General features: G+C 34.8%; 1 protein-coding gene across 13 annotated transcripts in view; it reads left to right on the top strand.

Moving 5' to 3' along the window:
- Positions 1-16,204, top strand: part of Tbc1d5 (TBC1 domain family member 5) — a 517,207-nt gene that overhangs the window by 51,823 nt on the left and 449,180 nt on the right. For 12 of the 13 annotated variants that reach the window (XR_011709183.1, XM_071619380.1, XM_071619386.1 and 9 more), the window contains exon 2: positions 10,280-10,332. The exons of the other annotated variant lie outside the window; for it this stretch is intronic. The gene's annotated coding sequence lies outside the window, so the exon portion shown is untranslated. The remainder of the gene's footprint in view (positions 1-10,279; positions 10,333-16,204) is intronic. 13 annotated transcript variants of the gene reach the window in all.

Below are 16,204 nucleotides of genomic sequence, written 5' to 3'. Positions count from 1 at the left end.
TCTATAATTTTTTTTTAGTTCAACTCACTTTAGTGCATTTTGTATTTTGGAAGAAATCATGTACTTGGTAGAAGTCATGTGTATCTAAAAATATACTTAAACACACACTTATACTATCTCACACTCATACACACACACACACACACTCTCTCTCTCTCTCTCCTGTCTCTTTCTTAAGATTTGGGTTTTGGTGTGCTCTCGAAAGAGAAACTGTCCATTTATGAAATTCTTTGTGTCTAGCAGCTTGAAGTTTCCTCCTAGAATGTCACATATTAGACTATTATTGTTATTAATCATTTTATTGAAAGTACTTCTTGAAATAAAAGATTAAATGAATTTGTAGGTCTGGACCATTTCTTGCATAAGTGTAATTTCAGAAAGCTGAAAAATGTTTACGCTGTGTAATAAACAGATGCTGCTCTAACAATGCAATACATTATGTACCAAAAATGATTTCAGTTTTAATCATAGATGCTGATTTAATGAGACAAGACTAGCTCACATCAAAATGGATTTAGGGTGTGATTTTTGCTTTCTGTTTTTTCTCTACATAATTAATATACATACCTTTTAACAGTATCATATTTGGGGGAGTATATCTGGTTTTCATACCTATTTTCTTTTTAGAATTCACAGTAGTATAGTAATTGTGTCATAAACCCATTTAAAATAGTCATTAAAATATTTCAAAGAAGATGAGCCTTGTCTTGTATCAAGTCTGCTTTGCATGAAGAAAGCTCCTATACATTCAGGTTTTAAAGTTTCTACCTTTTTTGACAGGCAACAAGGAATATGTTCTGTAATTTGTAGGATAGTTTTGTGGGCTATATTCATTCAATGAATGTGGCTTCCGTGAGACAGTGACACTTGGGGTTTAAAGTCTCCCTTTTTTTAAAAAAAAAAAATTTATTTTTTAGTTTTAGGTGGACACAACATCTTTATTTGTATGTGGTGCTGAGAATCGAACCCAGTGCTTCATGCATGCTAGGCGAGTGTGCTACCACTTGAGCCACATCCCCAGCCCTAAAGTCTCTTTTGTGTACTGTATTTAGGTTGCCCCTTTGGTTTGGTCTGCATGGAGGCACTAGAACCTTTACTTACCTATGAAAGAAATCTAGCTAGGCTCTATATTTCTTTCGTCTTCACTTAATTTATTCCACAAGCATCTTCAAACTTGACTATAGTTACTGACTTTGAACCCTTAACTTCTTCATCTGAATTGTATATCTTGATTGACAAATTTGCTTTTACATACGGTCAGATAATTCTGTATTTGGAAAAATATTCCTATTGTGGGTTTTATTCCACTGAACCTATCAGAGTTAAATGTAGTTTTGATGCATAGGGAAGAATTAATGATTGGAAGATAGAGAGTTGGTAAATTATTTATTCTGGCCCTGAGGAAGCTGAGAAGCTGAGTGAAAGACTAATAAATCATTTGTGGTAGTGCTGGTTGTCACTTCCAATTATTTTAGACGGTTTTGTGATAAACTGCAGCACCTGCTAGATATCCGCACACCCTCCCTTGATGCTGGTGGTGCAGCTTGTTTAGTCGATTATCAAAGGCAAGTTTGTGTAAAGTTTATTTAGGTTGGAAAGGAAATTACTCTTTTTAAGTCAATTTTGTTGCTTTTTTTCTCATTGTTTTGAGTGCTGTGAAAGGATTTCCATGACATGGCAGAGAATCTGGGAGATGTATACTATTATAGCCAGGAGAGACTATCTTTTGTTAAATTAAATACTTAAAGAATCAAGCTTTATTTTCAGACTAATTAAAAATGACTGTAATGGAGATAATTAGTATGCTAAAGTTAAATTATCTTTTTGGTACCATTTAATAGAGAACCACTGCTGCTGCTCGACCAGACGTTCTTCACTCTTTATAATTTTTTTTCTTAGTGTGGGGAATTGAACCCAGGGGTGCTTTATAACAGAGTGACTTCCCTAGCCCTTTGATTTGGGGTTTCGGTAAGTTGCTCATGCTGGTCTTGAATTTAGGATCCTCCTGCTTTAGCCTCCAAGTAGCTGGAATTACAGATATGTGTGTCACCATGCCTGGCTCATTCTTTATTTTTGATGGCTGAGCTTTGGAACCAGTAGTCCTAGAAGGTATCTCTTTGCACTGGTCCTAACTCAGCTGCTGAGTTTCTTGGCAAAGCAGAAAGGAATTGGAAAGAAAGTACAACCAGACTGGTCTGTGATTCTACTGGTCATAAAGCTAAAACTCCTTAGGAATTAAATTATGAGCACCCATATAATGTGCCTGCTTTATACTTGGAATTAACTCTTCTGTTTCTGTCAGAGTTTAATTTGTATACAAGCCCAGAACACGAGGTTTGTTTCTATACTTTCATAGTGACTTGTTTTCACAGAGACTCAGATTTTTAACATAAAAATGTGGGATAGTTGAGAAGACTTTTAAGATTATATACAAGGAGGGCTGAGGTGGTGGCTCAGTGGTAGAATGCTTGCCTGGCACATGCAAGGCTCTGGGTTTGATCCACAGCACCACATATAAAATAATTAAAATAAAGGTATTATGTCCAACTACAACTATTGGATTCCAGAGCTCATGTCCACTAGTTCTCTGGGAACAACTACTACTGCTACTCTTTGTAATAACAACTCTTTTTAGAGGCTAGCATGTACCTTACTATTGTAAGGACTTCACAAGTTTCAATTCATTTTAATATAAAAATCCAGTTTTATCCTCATTTTACAATGGAGCCTTATATAGTGATCTAGTTTTTTCTTTAGCATATGTTGTATTCAGCTTTTCTTGCTTCTGTGGCTAAAAGGATCCAACCAGAACAACTGTAGAGGAAAAAAGGTTTATTTAGGGGCTCATGGTTTCAGAGGTCTTAGTCCATAGAAGGCAGGTTCTAATCCTCGGGGCTCCAGGTGAGGCAGGACATCATGGCGGAAGAGTGTGGCAGAGGGAACCAGCTCACATGATGATCAGAAAGCAGAGAGAGAAATAGGCTCCACTCTCCAGATACAAAATATATACCCCATAGCTATGCCCTCAATGAACCACTTCCTCCAGCCACACCCCACCTGCCTCCAGTTACCACTCAGTTAATCTCATCAGATTGGTTCACTGGTTAGGTTTAGGCTAAAACACAATCATTTCTCCTCAGTCTTCTTGCATTGTCTTACATGTGAGCTTTTGGGGAGACACCTCACATCCAAACCATAACAGCATATATAGAAGGAAGGAAATGTAACTTTTAGTTAAATAGGTTTAGGAATTGCAACCGCAGTAGTTTAATAATTTATTTATTGAACATGTAATTTTTTATTTGGTACTCTGTTGTTTTAACCCCTTGAAAATAAATAATATTTTTGTCATGACAAAGAAATTGAATGTTAAAGAGGTCAGATTACTTGCTTAGGGTTTATGCAGTTTGGTGGTGGTGGAGTTGGATTTGAATCAAGGTCTGACTGCCTGCTCTGTTTAAGGGTTACAAACCCTGGTCCCAGTGAAACTTGATAAACAACAGAAAGGGGATAAAAGTGGGTTAGTGGGAAGTTGAATAAGTGAAGAACTTTGCTGGAAGTGGTCTCCAGAATTGAATTTAGTGTGGTTTTTTTTTTTTTTTTTTTTTTTTTTTTTGTGGTGCTGGGGATTGAATCCAGGGCTTTGTGCATGAAAGGCAGACACTCTACCAACTGAGCCATATCCCTAGCCCTTGTTTTGTTTTTGAATGAAGTTAAAAATCTAGATTTTTTATGTGGAATGTCCAGGTTTTTTGAATCTTTGCAATTTTTTCAGGGTGAATTATTTGCCCAGTGGAGGTGACCTGTTGATGCCAGTTTGAAACATCTGCATATTGCCTTTCTTTAGGAGAGAATTTCAGACGATATGAAGCATACTATTTTTAGTCTTATTATAATTTATATATATGTTTATATATACATCACAAGAGATTTAGCTGAGCTTGTTTCAGGAGTCTACTAATTCAAGTATAGTCTATTGCATAGAACATAGGAATCAAACTAGAATTTTTATTGGTTCTTTTTTAGTTATACATAACATCAGGATTCATTTTGGCATAATTATAAAAGCAAGGATATGATTTTCTCTAATTCAGTCCCCAGTACTTTTCCCTCTGTTCCCTTTCTCCAGGAAGAGAGGGAAGAGCCTTATGGACATACATAAAGGTGAGATTTACTGTAATATATATGTACATAGGAAAGTTAGGTCAGATTCATTCCACTGTTCTTCGCTTATCCCATCTTCTGTATCTCAATCAATCCCCTTCCTCTACTACACTGATCTCAAACTAAAATTTTGAAAATTGAAGCAGACATTAAGTTGTTTAAGTGTTCATTGAAACACTCACACTTCCAGTGTTGTACCTCTGATGAATGCTTGTATTTCCTCCTTTGCCTACTCATACACATTTTCTTTCCTTAATCTCTGCATCCATGGGAAATTTAAGCAATGTCCAGTTGTTTCAACTGAAATGTCTTTATTAGATTTACAGGTAAGATGAAATGATTTGTAGGATGTTCAAAATATCTAAGTTCTATTGAATGGGGAACTGTTTTGAAATAAAAGTCAGTAGTTACTTTATTAAATGCTTTCTTTTTACTTAAAATACAAAATACAAATAAAATATCTCTGGAGAGAACAAATAGTGACATTTCAAAAGTGTTTGAGGTGGGGAGAAGTTGGTTAATCAGTTATAAAGGTTTTCTACAAACCTAGAGGAAAGATGTGACTTAATCATTTCATCATTCTAGAATTAACTTGGAATAGTTTTAATGTATTTTTAAATTCTGCCTTTCAATTTATGTCATCCCAAATCAGTCGTTCTTTGAAGAAAAAAAAAAGACGGGAGGCTTAATATATGATTAATTCTTTAGAGTATCCTTTAGATCCTTCATATGTTATCTAATGTATAAGTTCTTATTGACTTAACTTTTCTGTTAAAAGTTATAGATTTTTGGCCTGTAATATTTCATGTAATAGTATTCAGTTGGTCAAAGTATACCTTTAAAAATAAATAGAAAAAACCCTTTTCTTTCTTGAATATGAATTTTTTTTTACAGAATCACACATGATTCTACCACACAGAAATAATCAGCAAATCCATCTTTCTTTGATTTACTTTTTCAGTTTGCTTACTATTTTATATTTATTTTCTATGATAATATTGATAGTTTAGTGGATTTTTTATTTTTTTTTTTGGGGATTTGTTTTGTTTGGGTGTTGTGGATTGAACTCTGGGACACTCAACCACTGAGCCACATCCCCAGCCCTATTTTGTATTTTTATCCAGAGACAGGGTCTCACTCAGTTGCTTAATGCCTCGCTTTTGCTGTGGTTGGCTTTGAACTCGCAATTCTTCTGCCTCAGCCTCCCAAGCCACTGGGATTACAGGCTTGTGCTGCTATGCCTGGTTCTGCATTTTTTAAATTTTTTTTTTTTTTTTTTTTTTAGTTTTAGGTGGACACAAGATCTTTATTTTTTATTTTTATGTGGTGTTGAGGATCGAACCCAACACCCTGAGCATGCCAGGCGAGTGTGCTACCGCTTGAGCTACATCCCCAGCCTCTGCATTTGTTTTTGAAGACAGTATTTGATAGAGTTCAAGTAATGCATCTTCCTCAAAGCTTCTCATTTACTAGCCATAGGTAAATTCTTCCTTTTCCTTACTTCCATTTAATTGTATCTCTATTATAATAGTTTGTTTCCACTTGTATACATCTTGCCCTCAGCTTTTTGAGGGTAAGTATTCATTTTTGTCTTTGTAACATCCACTGACTGAATGAATAAATCAAAGTCGATCTTAAATTCAGTTTGTTGTCCTCATCTACCACTTGAAATAACAAATTTGTTGAAATACGTCAATTTTGATAATTTTAAGAAGTTAAATAAGGTTTTTGTGGAGATGTGTGGTTATACTACAAGGAATCATTGAAGGTTACAGTTTTTTCTTAGATCTAAAGATGTACCTGGTCCCCTTCATCATAGTTAAGTAACAAAGATTTGTAATGTTCAGATATGCCAAATTAATTTGGAGGGTGAATTATGCTTAAATAAGTGTATACAACATTTCACTTTTAAGGTACTTCAAAATAAAAAGTGAGTTATAGAAGGGTTTATAATTAGGTGGAGCCTGGAAAATCTGAAGTAGCAAAATTTGAGAAGTAGTGTAGCTCTAGTATGTGACTTATATTTAAAATGTAATTTAGAATGCTAATGCTGGATGGGTTCTGAGAAGTTATCTTCTAAAATCTCCTTTGTCAGTAAGAAACTGAAGTGTTGGGGATCAGCACTTGGAGCAAGGTCATAAGATAACAGTGCATCTAATTCCAATTACTGATGAGTACTTGATATGTTTTTTTTTTAAATCAGTAAAATGACATGTAGGAATTTTGTACTCTGTACTTCAGGAAATTTATTACAACACAAAATTGCCATGAATATCTGTATAAGAATAACAGAATTTTTATATTCCTTAAAAATTATACTGTGGAGAGAACTTAGACATAATACTTTTAAACACATGGTAACATCAAGAGCAATGAAACAGAATGGGTTCTACTTAAATTTGTTTCTAGAAACACTTTGTATAATTGGAAGGTATCTTTGGATAAGCTTTATGGAAACTTTTCAAGTTAGAAGATTTCAGCTGGTGTGACTAAAAGGTCACTTTTTAAAAACATCCCTCTATATTAAAATGAAATGTGTCCAATCTTTAAAGAAAAGATCTTGGAGTTTGCAGATGATCCTAAAATTGGAGCTAGGGGAAATAATGAGGAACAATGCAATCAGATTCAAAAAGATTTGGATTGTTTAGGTGATTGGGCCAGCAGATGGCAAATGCAGTTCAGTGTAGACAAATGTAAAATAATTATCTTAGGAACAAAGAACCAATCATACAGCACACTGATCAGGAAAAAATTTGTGAGTTATTGTAGGAAAACCATTGAAACAGTTAACCCGGTGCACAGCTGCAGCAAAAAAGGCAAGCAAGAAACCAAATTAGCAGACGGATAGAATATAAAGAGGCAATACTTATAGTGTATTAAGAAACTTGCTAGACCCCATCCGAATTACTCAGTCTAGTATCGGTTGATAGAACCACTGTAGGAAGAGTGAATTTTTTCTTTGTAAATAGGCTAGAAATTGCACCAAACAAATCTAATAAATAATGTTAGAGTATGCACTAATTTTTAAGAACTTTCAGTTTGCAAACTTTCACAGACACGAGTAGTCACTGAATTAAAGATGCTTCAATTTTGTCCACTACCAAAAATGGGCCTTAGTAGAGGATATTTCTGGTGACCACTGCTAGGGCCTTACCAAACCCTCTTTCTTGTTAGATGGGAGGCTGCCTCTCACTTTTCCAGGCCAAGGAAGCCCAAATGCTGTCATGAGGTCCTTCTGAAGATTGAGCACTGCATTGTGGTAGCTAGAGGGAATGTGGGCTTCTTGAGAGCTGCTGATGGTGTTCCTTCCTGGCCTGTGACCCTTGTTGTTGTAACTTAAGTTGCAGGCTTCCTTCCAAACTATGGAAGCAGGAATTTTTCTCTAATTTTATCATCACTTGTTCTTGACCAAGTTGACCAAGCCTGATTTTCCAGCCTTGTGTTGTTTTTTTTAAAATTTTTTGAGCTATTCAATGTCTAGCCAATAAATTCCTTTTTGATTTATATTAACCAGAATATGTTTCTGCTGTTTATAATCAAGAGACTTACCTGGCATAGTGGTGGTGGTCTGATATTTTAGTTTTGGCCCTTGCATTGTCTATCTGTCGTGTAGTGTGTGTGTGTGTTTTGTGTAGAGTAATGTCTTAATATAAATAATAGTTTGGACAAAAAGCTGAAATGCAAATTTTTGAGTTGAAAAGCAAGAAGAATTTGTACCAGTACTATCAACATTTATAATTATAAAATCTAACTTTATACAAACAACTGAAGTGTCACTGTTTAAAAAAATCTCCTATGGTATCAAGCAAGTTTGTGAGAAGAGTACTTAAATTTCTTTGTTATATATTTGATATCTCTTAACTTTTTCATTTGAAGGAAACAAATTCACCAAGTTGCATGATTTTCTTTGTGTCACTGAAGTAGTAGATAGTAGAATTAGGAATACTGTCTCAAGGTTTGATTCCTTCATCATTATTTTTATATTAAAATTTTTTTATGTTGGATATTGAATGGAATTTTTGGAAAAACAATATTTGTGAATTAGTAATTGTGGATTATGCTTTAGGTTTGTGGTGAGTTGATTGGTTAATATGTAGAATTGATTTTTATCACACAAGCAGTGTTTTAAATAGTTTTCCATTTTCTATTTATCACTCATTATATTGACTCATTTGTATTGTTCATTATTCAGATGCTTGAAGCACAGTCACATGCAGAGTAAAGAGGAAAGGAAAAAATTATTTTGGGGAGTAGCGTGCAGGCCCATTTCCTGGAAAGAATTTGAGACTCTGAGACCTTTTTATCTTTGTAAAAGTGATATAGAGGGCTGGGGATGTGGCTCAAGTGGTAGCGCGCTCGCCTGGCATGCGTGCGGCCCGGGTTCGATCCTCAGCACCACATACAAACAATGATGTTGTGTCCGCCGAAAACCAAAAAATAAATATTAAAAAAAAAAAGTGATATAGAACTCTACCCTTAGATAGGTGTCCTTGAGCCTATTAACTCCTATGTCTGTAGGTTGCCAGACCTCTTATCCTGTCCTAAGACCTTCATGTATGGTGGCATTCGTGGCATGTCCTGCTTTCCAAAATAGGTGTTCCAAGATTCAAATTTGATATTCTCTCCCATTCTGTCCCATGATGTATTATGCACATTGTTAGGGAAAACTGTAAGACTGAATTGTTTTCAACATCTGTACGAATACTTGATTGGCTTTTACTTTTTTAGATGTTATTCTAAGGAAGAAAATATTTGTGAACATAAATTGTTCTTTCTATTTCTTAATGGTACTTGAAATTTTAGTATGTCTTACTGAAGGTAAAAAGTGTGTAGCATTCAGGACAATGTCTTTGATCCTGTTGCACAGTTAGGGACAGTCCATATCACATGACTTTATGGTAAGGAAAATCAGTGTATTTGGGAAATTAAGTATTTTAAGTGTATGAGTGTTAAGGTCAGTTGAAGTCTTAAATTCTAAACTTTAGATTATTTTTCTTTGTAAAAACAGAATAAATACCTTATTTTTTGATACATGCTTCCATACACACACATAAAGAGTATGGGACACAGGGCTGAAATACTACGTGGAAAATTAAATTCTGCAGTTCATAAGTCAGACTGTTGACTAATATCTAAGTCTGCAAGGTAGCATAATGCTCCATTTAGGAGAAGACTTAAGACCTGGTAATCTAACTTCTTTGCTCTTCCAGGAGGAGTTTTTTACTTTCCTTGTCTACATGCAGGTTTACCTCTATGGCAATAGGGTTTGCAGTTAGCCTTTTCTGTTGGCATTTGCAGTTGAGTTTCCTGGCTGCTGCTGATGCCTTTAGTACCTCGTGTAGGAGGCTGCTACCCTTGGCTGTTTCTGGCCAATTCCTAGATAAAAGATGCAGGCTTTTTGTTAATCACACCTGCACTTTCATGTAGTGCATAGGGGTAGAAATGAGGTCTGTGGCTAAGGCCTGCTTTTTTACCTGTTGTGGATATTCAGAGGCTATGTTTTCCTTGTCAAAAAACTTTATTTTAATTAATTTCAAAGACCAGTTTCTCTAGGTTGCTTAATTTTATCGTGAGATTTCCCTACGTTTAATTCTACTTTTCTGCCTGCTTCCTTTCCTCCCTCTATTCCTTCCTTCTCTTTTTTCTTATAATTTTGGCTATTCTTTTTTTAAATTTTTTAAAATTGTTGACGGACCTTTATTTTATTCATTTTCATATGTGGTGCTGAGAATTAAACCCAATGTCTCTCACATGCTAGTCAAAGTGCTCTACCTCTGAGCCACAACCGTAGCCCAATTTTGGGTATTCTTGCTGAAAGAAAACAATGTTAGAGAATTCTATGTAAAAATGCATTTTTGTCTAAAATTATTGGGTGGTTTACTAGTGAAGGATTAAATCTGTTTTAACATAAAAATGGGATCTTAAACATGTATTTTTTTAAATAGCATTTTATGGGCAGGAAAGATAAATATACATTTCGTTTTATAGTTGTAAGGATGCACCATAATTTAAAAATTCCCTATTGAGGGAGTTAGAATTTTCACTATTATATATACAATACTGCATTCAAAATTACTTGTGATAATATTTGTATGCCCTCTTATTGTTTCCATAGGATAAATTCCAGAAGTGGATTTACTGGATAAAAGGGTAATTAGAAGTCCTCTGGTAAGTGCCAAAAGCTACCAGTTTTCTTTCCCAGCAACAAATTTTGAGATTCCTGGATTTTTCACATCAATAGCAACATTAATACTTAAAAAGAAATATTTGTGCTAATTTATAGGAGAAAAGTAGTATCATTTTAATGTACTATTTGTACTTATTTTATAATTTACCTTGTAATATTATTTACTTGTTATTCAGGTATTTTCCTCATGTTTATTTAAGTAATAAATTATATATTAAGATAAACTTTTTCCTGGCATGCTGCCAGTGTTTTTTATAAGAATATTTTTATAAAATACTTAAATATATTTATCAAAATTTTAGAAATTTTATATTATTTGTATATTGGTCTTTAAACTATTGAGGACTTCTGTATTCTGTTTTATTTGGGGACTTATAGCCATTTTTAATTTCTGTATAATCAAATGAACTACATAAAAATTCATCTTTAGTATTTAAGATACAAAAACATTTTAGTTGGTCTAGGACTTTTAAATATTAGTTTAGGTACATATATTCTTACTGGCTTTGTAGACCACGATGTCCAAACAAACCTTATAATCATGAATATAGGAAAAGGGCCACTGGATCTGGTCCTGCTAACTGTGACAAGTGCCAGCTTCTGCATCTTTGAAGGTACTCATCTGGTACAGTGTTGTTCATTCACAGTATTATGTCCATGAATAAGAAATAAAATTTAAGACACAACCCATATACAAAGAAAGGTGGAGTATCCCTTATCTGAAATGCTTGGGACCAGAAATGTTTCAAGTTTGGAAGTTTTCTGGACTTTGGAATATTCACATAAGAAATATATTGAGGACAGAACTCAAATCTAAACACAAAATTTGTTTGTTTTATATACACTTTATACACATAACTTAGAAGTGATTTTTATACAATTGTTTTTTTGGTGGTTTTTTAAAATTGTGCATCTGCCTCTAGACTGCAACTTAGTACATGAGGACAGCTATGAAATTTTACAATTCTGGATTATGTTGGTACTCAAAAAGTTTTAACTTTTGGAAGATTTAGGATTTTAGAATTAGGGATGCTGATCTTCCACATGTGTATGTATTCTTGTATTCTTTTTGTGGGTTATGCAATGGCAAGTCATTTTTAAAAATGTTATATGCAATTCACTGAAGTTGCTTTTATTTCTCACCAATGGTGTTAGTAGAGTTTGAGAAACATTGGCCTAGTGGATCTTTAATTGACCACTTCAGATGCCTTCTGGGGCTGACCTGATAATGATGTAAATACCTTACTACTTTAGCTAATCAGAAAGTCTGGGTTCCATCTAAAGGCATTCAAAATGAAACAAAACACCTTGTTAGGCCAACACACACTTTCAGGTGAAATTCAGTGTTCTAACTGGGCCCAAGTCTTAGTCCAGAGACAGAAACAAACCCAAAGATGTATATTATTCCAAAGACTTGAAGATATATAAAACATAAGCTCATTACTATGTCAAATTGCTATAAAATGTTTTAAGCAGAGAGTGCATGTCAGGCAGTGGAACTTTGAGGAATGTTGGTTTTAGATGCGGATCTTTGAGTACTTTCCAGGTTCCCTCCTGCTCTTAAATCCTTTGGCTTTGCAACAATTTATAGCCATGAAAATTAGGAAATAAAATAGCCTTATCCAGTTTTTCTGTTTTGATAAGAAATGCCTGTGATAGGATCTAAGAGAAATGTGAAAGATTATTCTAGGTATCTGGGTTACTCTGTAGATAGATTAAAGGGAAAGTGAACTTTGTCCTTTATATGTCAAGGTAAGGTGATGATGCAGTATCCCAGCATCTGTTTCTAAGCAGATATGCTGATGAAAAGTCACATAGGAAAAGTTCAGTGAAAAAATGCAATAGCATTTGGATACCTACTAAATCTTCTGCATCTGAGTATGCATACACAAAATTATGATCTTATTTTCTGGGTTTAGGGGCAAGACTATATGTACCTTCAAGAGAGATCGTGATATACAGCTATTAAGGCTTACTTTGGTGACTTGGGTAATTGTAATAGAACCATGGAGCCATTAGGCTCCAGATGGAACTTTAATCTGGCTTCTGATTGAGCGGAGTGTCTTTGCAGAGTCTCTGAGCATCTGTTAACGAAATATATATGACATTATTCAAGATTTGTACAAATTAACTCACCCTTGGGTTATAATTCAATTTTTCTTTATTGAGAAATGTACTGTAAACAGTTTTGTGCAATTAAGTAAAAGTAACCTAAACTCATTGTCTGTTAACTGGTCACATATATTTTTGTGATTGAACTCGATGGATTAATGAATTTATGTACACTTTTAAAGATTGTAATTTATTTATAAAATATGAAGTGTTGTTTCCTAATTTGAAGTAGCTTTCATGAGGTTATCTACTTTAGAGAAACCATTTAAAAATAATTATGGTGGATCCATCTCTGAATGACAGACACCCCCAAATAATTTACCTTATTCCAGAAGGAAGTTTATTTTTCTCTCATATTGCAAATTTTGTAAGTAGAGGAGATTCTAGGGCTTGATCTTTAAGCACGGTATGAACAAAGTACTAACTTGGTTTATCTGTGTTTCCTATGTATCCTCAGGCTAGTTTCCTTCTTGTTTCAGTGTGGTTATAATCGGCAGTTGGAACAACAACATCCATTAGTTTCAGCACAGAAATAGAAGTTTCATAATCACATACTAAAAGTTCTTTTCATTTGCCCTGTTTAGACCCCATGGTCACCTTTAGACTAGTAATAATCACTGTATGCTGTTTGGTTTAAATAAGTCTGGGTTTCTGAACCAGCCCTGGAGCTAGGATATGATCTGGGGAAGTCAGTGTCTTCTGAATCACTGGGGAGGTAAGGTAAGAATGGATGTTGCATATACAATTACTGGAATCTCTAATGTAAACATTGAAAACTTTCTAATCCATTCTGCGATTTGAGGTTTTAGGTTCTTTCTCTTCAAATTTATTAATATTGCTTTTATTAATTATTCTCCTATTTATAGGAAACATAAATTAAAATTGTACATTGGAAAGTAATATTAGATACTTTGTAGTTCCTTTTGTTAGGTAGGAGATATAGGGTGTGGGGAAGGGATAAAAAGGGCAGACCACCACTTAGGGCCCTCAGTCACAAATCAAACTTCACTTGTCTGTCACTCTACCTGTGAAGGAAAACTGTACATCTTGCTGTTAAAGGGAGGAAGCTAGAGGACCACAAGGAAGGCCCTTGAAGGGAAAGTCCCTGATCTTGGGCATGTGCTATAGTCAGAGGGACTGACCTAAAGTTAACTTGTTACTAGTTAGCATTGAGATTTACTCCCTCAGTGCATTTTCTGAGATGGGGCAGGGGACTGTAGAGAAGAAATTGTCAAATTCAGCTGTCAATCACGGTGACAGACTCAGATCTATCCAGGGGAAAAGGGGAAGAACTAGCACAGCCCAATAAAACCAAGCTCCACTATGTAGACAGGGCCTTGAGCTTCTTCACAGCTCTGCCACTCTGCTTTCCCAGAGTGAACTTCATTTTCAGTAAACCTTTGCTTTGCTTGCCAATCTCTTCCTTTGCTCAGATCCTTTGGTGGGATGCCAAAAACCTGGACCTGAGACCCCCTAGGAACCCATGCCTTGGTAATACTTTGGCTTTTCTTATTATGTAGATCCTGGAAAAATTATAAACATTACCTGGTAGATGTGAAGTATAAGGAGATTGTATTGTTAAATAAATGTTAGTGACATTTTCTGAGGAAACTGTCATATATCACCACTACATTTTATTCCTTTCTCAGAAGAAAACAAACAGTTCTGTGAACCTACAGTCCTCAGCAGGCTTCCTTTTCATGTATAGCTAAGCCTCTTTTTATTTTTTTCTTATAATTTGAAGTATAATTTATGTGCAGCAGAATGATTTATTTTTTTAATTTTTAATTTTATTTTTGTTTTAGTTGTAGATGGACACAATACCTTTATCTTTGTTGTGCTGAGGATCGAACCCAGTGCCTCACACATGTGAGACGAGTTTTCTACCGAGCCACAAACCCAGCCCTCAGTTAAGTTTTAATGACTGAGAATAAGGGTTGGAAATGAGTTATAAATCCATAGCAGAAAGTTCTTATCCTGAATCTAAGTTAGCAAATATTGAAAAAATAGCCTGTAAGAGAAAAAAAAAATTCTCAAGGAGTACTAGAGCAAATGTAAATTTTGGGTATGTCTATCCCTGATAGTTTTTATATGTAGGTTTTCCTGGAAAGTTGCAAGGTTGTTTTTCTGCCAGTTTATCCCCTGTTCTTAAATTTCCTTTGCTCCTTCATATGTCAGATATGCAGTGTTGCAAATATTAGTAATTTGGAATTTGCCATAAATTGATGGAAGGTAGTTTTAAATCATCATTAAACATCTTGATAAACAGCCAAATAAACAAGAATTCTGATTACCTTTGTAAGGGTTAAGAAAACAAGGCATTCCCAGATGCTTTCTTTTCCCTTCGCCCTATATCTAACAGGTCTTATTGATTCTCCATGATCCCTGTCTCTAGAATCAGTTCTGCATATTTTGGTTTGGACTTCACTTATCTTTATATTGACTCCCTATCTCTGTACCAAGATATTCATATGATACACATTATTCTATACCTTGGCCTTTTCTCTTTGAAGTTTTTTTTCCACTTTCCAATCTATTTGAACCCATAGATTCACTCATTCTATTTTTAGAGCTTTGTAGTATTCCAAAGTAGGAATGCGTAGTGTATAATTAAAATCTTTTTCAATGGTAGAGCTTACTGTGTTGTTCTTGTTAAAGGGTCCCAACCCCTCCTCTCTAATAGCTGTTCTTGGTCATGGCATGGAATATATACTTCCCAAGGATAAGTGAGTCTGAGCCTGAATCTTGCATGAGCCTTTGAAAATCCTGTTCCCCAAGTTTTGATATACCTTCCTGGTTGAGGGTTTCTTTGTGGCAGGATCTTAAGAGCTTCCGATATCAAAGTAGACAAAGATTATAAACTCTCTAATGGTCTGACTTCCTTTCTTCCAGTGATTTAATAATTTTCAGCAGCTTGCTTTTTCTTGGCTGGGAATCCTGTTTTTCTTGTGCTTTCACTTTTCTTCATTGACGTGTTACATGTTTTTTTTTTTTTCTTAAACTGTGTTTTAGTACCCTTCTCCTTTTGTTTTACTCCTTGTGAAGCTTTATTCCATGAGATTTTTCCTGTTCTGGATTGCTGGGCTGTTTACTAAGAGTGCTTGTAATTTCTTCTGAACTTAACTCCCTTGTACTAGATTTTTGAGTTGTTTGAGGATGCAGTGGCATTATGATTTGTGTTTTGTTTTTAGCATATAGACAGTGTACATAGAACTACACATAGTAGGAAATCAAATATCCAACTAAATGGACTTTAGTGGAATAACTGTAGATGTCTAATAATGTTTTTGTTTGCAAAAAATAATTGAAATTTTTATTAATAAATGGAGTTTCAAAATGGCTTTATAGGAATTAATATTTTGAGAGTTTAAAATCTACCCAGAAGAACAGATGCAGAGAGTTGCAAAGTTTCTAAAGAGATGGAATCACTGGTGGGCTTGCAAATCTAGGCCATTTACCTGACTGTATCAATGAAGCTAAAGAAAGATTATGCCCATTGAGGTCAGGGAGTGGTCTGCCATATTTGCTAAAGGAGAGGTCCAGATCTTGAAGTTGGTACTACTCAATTCAGACTTTACTAGAAGATTTTTAATATTATGTTTTTTAGTCTGTCTATATAGACATATTCAGGGAGTTGAAGGTGAATAGTCCAGATTTTCTTTGCAGATGGAATAGTGATCAAGAGGTAGATTTGAGCTGGGCATGGTGGGGTATGCTTATAATCCCAGCAGCTTCGGAGGC

This window comes from Marmota flaviventris, chromosome 1 (assembly GCF_047511675.1).
Source record: "Marmota flaviventris isolate mMarFla1 chromosome 1, mMarFla1.hap1, whole genome shotgun sequence".
In the NCBI taxonomy this organism is placed as follows: domain Eukaryota; kingdom Metazoa; phylum Chordata; class Mammalia; order Rodentia; family Sciuridae; genus Marmota; species Marmota flaviventris.
This window is presented reverse-complemented; position numbering and strand designations above follow the sequence as displayed.